Raw genomic sequence first — 11,599 nt, 5'->3', positions numbered from 1 at the left:
TGTACAAGGATACACAGCACCCTGGAAATCTGACAGTATCAGCTAGAACCAAAAAACCAAAGGGAGTGAGGAATTTTAATGAAAAATAGGAATGTAGTCCCAAATCACTAGAGATACATGAACCACCAATAATAGGTAAACCAAAAATGTAGCAGAAATACTCAGCTGAATCAAGTTTGGGTGACAGCACTACATACCATGTCTGCTAGGGCAGCAGCAACTGTATAATTTTGCATATCTCTATGGAATAATGGCTTCTTTCTGATGCACCTGATCTTACAAGAGTGCTGTGCAGTTATGCTCGATCACCAGCCATAGAATAAATCTTTTAACTGGTAGGAGAAAGTGAACAAGAATAATATGGTTAAAAGATGTCTGATCTCATCACAGATTAATCTGCAAAGGAAGTAACATTTAGCCATAACTGCAAGGAAGCTGAACATCAAATACAAACACATATGGCAGAGTTGGCTTGCAAGATACTTTCATTCAACCTATTGTTTTCAAAGGATATGTGGAATATTTGTTTCTGTAGCATACACATCATTAGCAGTTGGATGCCTTGACTCCTATGGTTGCTTGAGACTGAGCTACAACCGTAATAACGCTGATTTGGGAAGTGTTTGGGGATATTTTTCATTTTCCTTTAATAATACTTGTACAGACCACCAGCTTTACAGAATGCTCTAATAGACTTTTACAATACTTGTTTTCAAATACAGCCATGTATAAACTAGCAATTCTTTTTATTATAGCACATGAATAATTAATTACAGTTCTGTAAAATTTCTGGACAAAAGTTACATTTGATAAGCTATTAATGTCTGCCCTGTGATCTTTGGAGCACTTTTGCAGGTAGTGCTACAAAATCTCTAGGAGGCAGTTGGCACAATGGTAACTAATAAGACTGTTTCTTTCCTATATGCTTTCAGGACAGTTGAAAAAATATTTAATAAAAAAAAAAAGCTGAAGTTGTCCTATCTTTCTGAACTTGAAACTTAAAAAGAAACACCAAAGAGGGCATAAGTTGAGCTAATTGGTTTTGTATTCTTAATTTGATAATGGCTCAATTCATAGTGTCTGGATGCATGGATATTCTCCCTGTCATGCATTATGTTGGGATTTAAAAAGTCACAGGAGTATGGATTGATAGAATTTAGAAATGTTCTTTGAATTAAATCTGGACAGTGTTTCCATGATTGCTTTTTAGGGTGAAAAGTAGCTAGTAGGTATTTGCAGAAAAAGACTCTTTTCATGCCCTGCTGATATAAATACAACTAAATAATCTATCTTGGACTCAAGAAATTTAAAGGTCAGCATCTACCACTGTTCCTGACAGTGAATTTAATGGTGTCTTTTCCAGAATAAATTATTACTCAACATGGAAGAGGTTTACAGAACCAAATCTTAAAGAAAGAGCAGCATTTTTTAAAATCACATTCTTCTCAGAATATCAAACTAAATCATATACCTGAGTTCTGGCATTTTCATCTCTACTGCTTGAGCAAAGTAAGGATTTCAGGGAAAAAAAAACAACAAACCAAAAAGTTATGTTTTTCTTTGGACATTATCAGCTATTTTGGAAATATGCAACCAACAGTACCATTCTGAGGTTTGATAGTTCATGATTCAATAGACAGATCTCTCCAGCTTTTCTTATGCAGAGCAATATCACAAGCAGTATTATGATCTTCCTCTCAGTGGAAAACTATTCTTCTTTTAAAATAAACCTGCTTCCTTTTAAAAATATACAGAATTTCTTCCTGATAGAGTAGAATCACTGAGATTACAAGAGTTAGAAGAAACTCCTTCATGAACAATGGACATTTTGTTCTTGCAGAGCTCAGGTGGATATTTGATACCCAGGACTAGACAAAGTGAGAAAAATGGAAACTCAGAAACAACAAGAGAATATTTCTTTATCCAGATCACATATCACTTCCTGGATAAAAGAGGTAAATAAGGAAGAAATAGGGCAGAGCTTGTCACTGCTATTGTGCATGACAGATGTGGGCTGGAGGCGGAGCCCTGTGCTCCAGTCAACTTCTCCAATGTCAAAACCTGGTAACTCGCCATTGCAGACAAAGAAGCAGGAAAGTTCTATTCAAGCACTCCTGAGAGAGCTATGCCTACAACCATCCCTTCAGAACTTTAAAAACTACTTATAGTGCACAGCAGCAGTGCACCTTTGTGGCAGGATGGTTTTTGTAGGTCTCCTGATCATCTTGAGAACCAAAAATTTTGTGTAAGTGATTGCTACTCAAGGCAAAAAAAAATTCTGCTTCATCTATTTCACAACTTCAAAAGACCTGTTAAAGTTACTCAAAAAAATTTCACTGAACTTCCCGAAATGGCAAAACAGGGTTCGGATTTGCTAAAATTTGTACAGTGATGCATTCAAATCAGCCTACTCTGTTCCTAACAGTTCAATTTCCCTATCCATTTGAAGAAATCCTGTGACCAAATTCCTTTTACCTTATTTAGGAACTTTAGATAAGTGCCTGTAGTTAAGTGAAGTTTTCTGAAAAGTGAAGAGAGACAGGCACTACTGGTCAGTAAATAAGACCTCAAGTGGGCCAATTCTCCCCATGAAAGTTTTATCTGTCTCTTAGGAATACACATGAATTATGAAATTACTATATTCCCAGCTTTGTCACCTCAGGTTTCTAAAGGTAAGGTAATAAATCTGTCCCTTGCTGTGGACCTAATTATTACTGGTACAAAGGTACCTTCTCATGGGGGACTCAGCTATATTTGGATATGCACTTTTACACTGGTATAATTGTCTTTACCCTAGGGGAGTTGTACTACTTAAGATACACTGATATAGTCAAAGAAGCACAATTTTCTGGTGCAGAAATATCCAGTCTGCTCCTTATAGAGAGTTTATGGCTCATTTTCTAATGGTTCATAAATTGGGACAATATTCCTTAATAAAATCAGGGGGCAAGGGGGCTAGAGATTAGGATAGGCAGCCAAGTGGCAAATAGAGAGGCAATAAATAGTAAAGTCTGGTGATTTTCAAAGTTCTGTTCTGTCTATTCCTCACAACATATACTTACAGCCTGCCTCACCTGCTGCCTCATCTACTGGCCTTTGATTACCACAGCCTTCATTCCTTGAAAGATAAACTCGTGGAATGAATGCATCAATTAACATTTCAAAAAGCAATTCAATCCCCAGTTAGTGGCTGAACTGTCCATTTCAAGTGCGGAAGGTTGGAGTTTATGTCTCCCATACCTCAAAAGGCAGAAGGCTGCCTTGTTATGTGAAACTGGGTCTGAACAAGAAACCTCTTAATTAACTGCCATAGCAAGTTCAGCCCCTGCCTTGCTGTGTGTAATTCCTTCTGCCTTAGCTTTGCCATCTGCAAAATAGGGCTGACTAAGCTTTTCTCATGAGGGGGGAGGTGAGAAGGAAAAATGCTCAGTAGAGGTATAATTCTTGGGAAAATCAGGAAAAAAGTGACAAATTACAACCATTATCCTTTGCAACCCACCTGCACTCAAAATCACCTGCCGTGCAAACAGAAAACAATATAAAATGGTTGCTCTTTTAAAACGTGCCAGTAATGCTCTTATGCCAGGCCTTAGAACAGATTCCCAAACCCTCAGAAAAGACTGTAGTAGCTAAACTATCACATATGTTAAACAGCAGTAGCCAACAGGCCTGTCCTACTACAGAAAAGAATAAGGAAAGGAAATGAAGAATAACTTTCTGCCCAGAGTGCTATTTAATCTTGGAATGCATCATCGTGCTTGTGGATTGCTTCAATAATCTGAGCCAAACAAAGGTACTGGAGAACTTTGAAGCTGTGATTTCAAGAAATCAGTATATGATAATGGTAACAGCTTAGGAAATTCTCTGTCTTCACATACTCTTGCTTTTTTTCCTGCCTCACAGGATGGCACATCTGAGGCTATGCTACAAACTACATCAGCTAACTAAGCCAGCTGTAAAAACAGTTTTTTAAGCCACAGATCAATTTCTCAACCCAGCTCACAGCACAGACATCAACATGATGAGGAGAATGAATGGGGAGGAATACATTAAACAAGAACTGCCTGATAACTTCATCTTACAGAAGCATTCTGGTCTGACAACACAGTCAGTGCATGTGTGTGCATGTACAGCCCCAAATAACCCATTTTGTCTCCTGACAATCCATCTCCACATGCAGATACTAATGCAGCCTCTTTCACCTATATGCTTCAGGGCAATCGAACAGTGGTGTGGCAAGAATTTTACCACTTCTGTGATGTATGGAAGAAGCCAAAACACACCCCCAAACCATGACCTATGCTGTAATAGTTTTTCTGAATGAGACGGCAGCTACTGAGGTAGTATCTACAGAACACAGCTCTTGAGTAGCTGCTCCTCTCTCCTTTAGTGCCTTTGCCCTGTTTGTCATCACTTTATTCATTTGCCACCACTTTATTCATTTTTCCAGATTTCACTACAAACAACTTGTACAAGCTGTTGCACGATGTGAATGCAGTGCCATAACAGTGGGTTTCTCATCAGGAATCATAACAAAGGTAGGTGGAAAAGAGGGCAGAAAACCGTATGGCAACAGCACTTTTCATGATTGGAAAGTGTTTTCCTTGTGAAAAGGCAAAAAAGAAAACTTCAAAATAAAGGAAAAGGAGAAAGGGGGGGGGCGGGGGGAGGAGTAAAAATCAAACATGCCTGTGACTAAGACCTACAATAAAATCTATTTACTACCCAAATAATTCTTACTGCAAACAAGGTGGTTATGACACTCTCAGATATGTCTGCTGAAAAACAGTAAAAGGTAGAGGAGGATTGATGTCCTGTTCCAGTTCTTTCTGTTCCACATCTCGCCTCTTGAGTTCTGCTGAATGTGACATTTTTCCCTGGCACCTAATACACAGAACTCTGCTGCTAATTTTGTGCACAGAGTTCTCATGCTGTGTAATTTGAGGCCAGAGACTCCTCCAACAGCCTGCCAGACGGAGTGCACACCCTTCAACACTGCTTCTGCTGCAGAGAAAGGGGGGATGGGACAAGGAAATGAGCCAAACAAGAAACAAGCTTCCAAAGTTGTCCGAGATGTTTAGCCAATTTTTGGCTCTTAAATTTACCAGGGATCTATCTCCAGCTCATGCCGTCCAGTTTGTCAGAAGATGCATCCAGTGGATTTGCCAGCAATTGCAAATACTCAGTCAACTTAGGATGCACGCTTTTCCTTTTTTTCCCCATATTAGATTCTGTCTGGCTGCTCTAAAACTAAATCAGGCTGTTGGCCACAAGGGTCTTTTAGTACTGCCCTGATGAGATAGTATAAAAACTGATTTCTGCAATATTATAATCCAGGATTTGAAAGGGAATCTGTTTTCTCTTTCTCCCCACCTTGGTTAACAACTTTGCATCTCACAGAGATGGTCTGTACTGTAATACATTCTACTAAAATGAGAATGGTAAAGTAACCTTCAAAACATGGGCTGATGTGCTCAGTAGGGTATTGAACTGGATATATTCCCATTACTAACCAGAAAAAAAAACCAGATTTCCCTCTTTGCCTCCAGTGCCTTTTAGTGGAATCATCACTTTCCACACTATTGAATTAATCCATTTTCAATATTACTTACTTTTTCCTTGGTGCTGATATTGCCAGAAGGAGAACACCCCACACCACTCTATTCTTTCCACTCCAATCTTCTTTCTCTTGACTGTATCACAAACAGACAGTGATGGGACTCTAGGATTAAAAAAAAAAAAAAAGAACTTTCATAACAGAATTGTATCAGTAACTTCTTATACTGTAAACACTTTGTCAAAACAAAATAATCTGCACTGCCTAAAGATTTCTTAGGATGGTACAGCATCATCCTCACTAATACCTCTTCTCTGATAATTATTTTGACCAGCAGTATCAAGCACAAACCTAGTCTGAAAAAAAAAGGAAGGATCTCAGACCCTGCTGTACAGTGAATGCTATGATCATCCACAGACCCATATGAGACTAAATTAAATCTTTCTTTAGAATTTGAGAAGAGCTGGGACATCTTCTGCTGTTCACCTGCAAGAGAGCATCATGATCTTTGACACCCAGAGAACTTTCTTTGAACTTTCTCTGCAGTTCATCTCATTGTGAAATGTGTGCCTCTGGAGAGAGAACAAGGAAGGGAAGGCTCGAAGAGGAACACAGTCCTTTATTCTACATCTAGGAAGTGGGATAAACCAAAAATTACACATAAAAGTCAGATAACTTCATATACTGATTTACTACAATCACTAACATGCTCCACTTAAGAAAAAGGATGGAATGAGGGAAAACATAAGGACAATGGACAGCTGATAAAAAGAGTAACATAAAAAGTAAAAATAGGGATGTGTGGAAACAATCAAATGTAAGGAAGGATTGGGAAGAATCTATCCTTTCTCTAAAGAAATGCAGTGCATTTCCAAATTTGACCCACATGTGTCTGGCTATCTAATTTATGAGATGTGAAGCTGACCACCCAGAAGGTTGGCTGTAAATTATATCTTTGAGATATGCCAATATGATTTACATTTGGAGATAGGATAGAAAAACTGATGAATCCTGACCTTACCCTCTAGGGAACTGCCTGGAATATACTCTGTTGGTACCTGAAAGTCTGTAGATGCCCTGAGGTAGTAATGTTCCTTGCCAAGACCTCTGCAACATAAAAGGTAATATAGATCAGAGCTTTTTTTCCATTGTCTGACAGTATGGCTGCCTAGCACAACTACAGTCTCAGATCCACAACAGTTGCAATTTTGCTGACTAAGCTTTACTCAAATCCTTGCTTTTTCCTCTTCTTTCATAGATCTTCGTTGTTTAGCCTTTGTTTCTCTCTCTGTACTTCCACTTTGGTTTGTTGGGGATTTTTGCAGTAGCAAAACAGTAGCCAGTAGGTCAAGAGTAATTATGTTTCTTGTCTAGTAAATGCTAACCAGGCTGTATCTGGAATACTGGAAGACGTATCTGGAATACTATCACTTGTTTTGGATCCTCAAAAACAAGACAAAGAGTGACAGTCTGATAGAGCTCAACCAAGGACAAATAAGGCTGGAGCACGCAATATTCAAGGTAAGGTTGAAGTAAATGACTTGGTTTAGCTTAAAAAGGAAAAGACTGGAAGGGAGATATAATTGTTACTCTAACTAAACAAAGGGAAATTAAAGAGCAGACACAGCTAGACTCTTCTACGTGGACAATGAAAGGACAGGAGGGAGAGTTGCACAAGCAAAAAAATCTCAGTGGAGATAAAAAATAATTCAACATGACACTGGAACAAGGGCCTAGAAAGACTGTGGGATCTCTATCACGGGAAATGTGCAAACTTTGACTAGACAAGTTTAACCTACCCTTTATATTAGGTCATCTTTGAGCTATTCATTGCATATATGACATCTGGTGGCCCCTTCTAACCTTACTTATTCTATGTTCAGATACCAGATGCTATCTTCAGACAACCAAAGCCTCCATCAGAGTTACTGGCCAGCCAAGACAATCTGCCTGACCTAAATTAAAATCTCTCAGGCATTTGGCAACCATGAACGCTTCAGACAGTCTATGATACGGTGCTATAGAATTAAATTTCTTTTATTAAAAAAAAAAGAATGAGATGAAACCCACATTTCCATAAAATCAATATTTCTAAAATCATTACCTTTAATAACATCATAGTAAAAAGTATTGATGCATATTCTCAGATTGGAAAGAAGAAGAAATCCACTGATTTCCATGCCTTGCTCATACTTCCTGTCTCGTTCACCTGCAAATTCTTTTCTCCTTAAACACCAACTTTTCCCACCTCACCATATTCCCCTGGAAATGGTGAAATTTTTCATCCCTCTCCAAGCCCATCTTCCTCCTCAACTTATTTTTCTCTTCACAAAACCTTTTATTTCCTTTATTGATCCCAACCTTTGTCTTTCTAGCCTTGAACCTCTGAGCTGGAAAATAATTCCTCAAGGCACCCCCTAAATAGCAGCTAATTATTTGGCTTTGGGCCTGCACCTGCTTTGTCAGCTCTCTTGTCATCAAGTCTATCAAGTGTGTGGGGAAGCTTTGGAATGACCAAGAAACCTATGAACTGACCTGGTAATCCCAGGGAAAACCTGGTCTGCATTAATGATACTTGTAAAATAATCAAGAGAGCTTGAGAGATGGGTGAAGTACCTTTGAGCAGCCTTCCTCAAATGTTCTCTGACACTTCAAGTATTCAGTGCTCCAAAAAGGGGGAGGAGGAAAATATGTCTGCCATGAAAATGAATAGAGAGACTAAAATTATGCCCCACACAAGCACTAGACCTGCACTAATTTTATTAGTAACTAATATTTCTTTGGGTTTTCTTTTGCCTTAGTAGTTTGCCTCCCATTACCCTCAGTCTCTTTATTCTTGCTCATGCTGTGGCCTTTAGACATCAAGAGTCTTAGTATAAGAAATAAAACAGTTATAAGATTCACCATGCCTGGCACGCTGACACAGTGAAACAAAGGATGAAGAAACATTACACAACTTGAAATTGGGCTCTTTAGGCTGTTAACTAGTGAGCAGTCAGAAAGGCTGCAGAGTTTTATAAATAGACCTGATTCAGAGAACAAGAATCACAGAAAATAACACTTTCACCCATAACAACATAACTCCAACTGGTATTTTAGAGATATAACTTGAAAAGTCAGTGACATTTTGCTCTCAGTTACAGAAAAGTTACTGTTCACATATTTTGAATCCAAGACATGGGGCTTACCAGTCCACCTACATCATCATGAAAATACACAAGGAGTTTATGAACAAAACAGAAATTTTATACTAGAAAAATTGTTGGTTTATCTCCTCTTGAATCCATATTCTGATTCATTAGACCAGACCTGTATTTCTAATCTCAATACTTTCTTTTCAATTGTTGTTGCAAAACACAAAAAAAATTTGAAAACAAAACATACTTGCTTGACTTGGCAATACAGTTCACATTCTTACAGATGACTGTCTTATGCTTTCTATCAGATTTAGCTAGGCTAACAACAGACACTCTGCTTTTAAATATAATCCTTGTGCAAATCTCAATAAACTCTTTGCTGAAATAATAGCCATCCAGCTGCTAAACCCACAAGATAATTAAACACTCTATGAAAGGACATTTCTTTTTAAGCAGATTGAAATGTTATCAAATGATGACTCCCTCTTAGTATGAATAATAATTATTCAAATACTTTTTATTTTTAACCTTTTCTCATGTAAGTTTTCTCTGAGGCCCTTGGGCAATAGAAAAACTAAAAATGTAACTGTGGGATAGCAGAAGGCTACGTGAAGAAGGCAGGAAAAAAAGGCATTAAATAGTTACTTCATTCTCATTTAAACTCCAAATCTAGCTTCAGAGGGACTGTTCATAATCTAAAAGTTAAAGATAAAGAAGACTTTATCCTTAACTTATCCAAGTGCAAGATCACACTGGCTTTGGCATAAGAATTGTTTCTTGCTATGAGACATCTAAGTACAACACTTATAAAAGCTCCCATTTAGAGCTAGATCTAGAAAATTTGATGCAGTATAAAACAAGTGAGAAAGAAGCATCCAGGAAGAGAAACTTCTAGTAATTTCCAATAAGTCTATTCTTCAATACCTGAATGAGTTTTCTTGTACTGATTTGGTTTCAGTCTCCATTTTGACTGGACATGAAATACTGCTTAATACTTTCTAACCACAGAGAAATTGAAGAAGATGTGGTAGCCTTGCCTAATAATGTACACTTGAATTAATGCTGACAAGGAAATCCAAGGAGTTATACACATGGCAATCTATTAAAAAAATCAACAACAACAAAAAGCATAATGGGGAAAATAAGTTAACAATGGCTATTTTTAAAGGACTAGCAGACTAAGTAGAACCACAGGAGAATGGTGTTTGCTATATACTACTGATTCCAGTCAAGATAGCCCCTCTTTCACTTTGGAAAGGGAACAACTCCCTTAATCACACATTTGGCTTACTTTCTCCAAGTGTCTATATCTACAAAAATTACCTCTTGCCCAAAACCTACCTATTTATTTCTCTAAAATATGACTGTATGGTGTGCTACTAGTCTAAGGGAGAGTCTAGCAGATGTTTTTGTTTTGCTGTCTCATCTTCAGACTCCTTTTAAGGAGCTATTAGTCTTCCCAAATCCCCCAACTAAATTTATCAGCAGTTGTTTGCAGCCAAGAGTTAAGCTAAATTAAACTTTGAAATCCCTGTACAGTGTATCAGATGCACTTCTCTTAGGGGAGCAGAAAGTTCCAAATGTTCCACTTACCAAAATGTAGAACTATGTTTTTCTCTATAGGTTTCTCAAAGCTTCTACATATTTTTCAAGATGACCACAATTTCCTTGATTTTATAAGAGCAGGAACTTGGCTATTGAAACAACTTTTCATTTAACTCTACATCAGGTACCTATGTAGAAAAAAAGCACTTGCTTTTTTTACATAGGTACATACTCTCCTCTACAGGTGTAGATTATGTAAGGAGGAGAAATGTATACACACACACATACCCTTAGGTTAAGGCTGCATACATGCTTGAGGCATCTGTTCCAGGTGACCCCACAGTGAAAAGGTATTTATCTACATCTCTCTCTCTCTCAGCATGTATGTATCCATTCCCCAGCCTTCACCCTCACACAATCAATCATTCCCTTGTTTGCTTGTCTCACATACTCATAAGTACTTACTAGAACAGATATTTCTCCTAGTCTTAATGAGTAATAAAATACACAGTGCTTTAAAACTTTGTATGTCAATACTTGGTTAGCTTAGGTGACAATATATGATAATTCCTCATTCCAGAACTGTATTCTTCTGTGGTTCTTCTATGCCAGAAGATGGACAATTATGTATCCTTACATACACACACACAAAAAAAAAAAAAAACCAAAACCAAAGCAAACATCACAACAACAAAAAAACCCTCAAAACAAAACCACAAAACAAAACATAATATGACAGTCACTGGACTGTTTCTTATAAACAATAAAAAAGCACATGCAGAGAATACAGATGCGTAAGAAGAAACAGCATAAGAGGCAAATCTTCTACCTGGTTTTGCCTTTAGATTACAATCTAACTACATCAGTAGTTTTCATCAGTCACTGACATCTAACAAGAGATCAGTACCCACATAGATGTATGGTGTCAATGAGACTCCTAACCAATTGGTCTTCTCTCTGCAAAGTAATTATTCAGTGCTACTAATTGATCCCTATCATGTTGTAGTTCCTGAGAAAAGCTCTAGAACAGGACCATGGTAAAATCTCCATTAAAAACACCACAAGAGTCTCAATGACAACTGTGGAAGATGGCTCAGACCCTCAAAAGACATCTGAGTTGAAACTGCAGCTCTCTGGATGTAAAAGCAATTCTTGCAAACCAGGTTACATTAAAAATAAAACTTCCTCTCCCAAGACTTTGTAGCATTTGCCCTGAGGCCAAATCAAAGATTTGTTCACAAAATCATTTGTCTATCCTTTACACCAGTTTTGGGGTTTATTTCAGGAGAGAAATTGTCTATGAAAAGTGTGATTTCTGCTGTCTTTATTCCCATGGCTACTAGAAACTGCTAGAAAGGGA

The sequence above is a fragment of the Camarhynchus parvulus genome, chromosome 1A (assembly GCF_901933205.1).
Source record: "Camarhynchus parvulus chromosome 1A, STF_HiC, whole genome shotgun sequence".
NCBI classification, from domain to species: domain Eukaryota; kingdom Metazoa; phylum Chordata; class Aves; order Passeriformes; family Thraupidae; genus Camarhynchus; species Camarhynchus parvulus.
Note: the sequence above shows the minus strand (reverse complement) of the source record.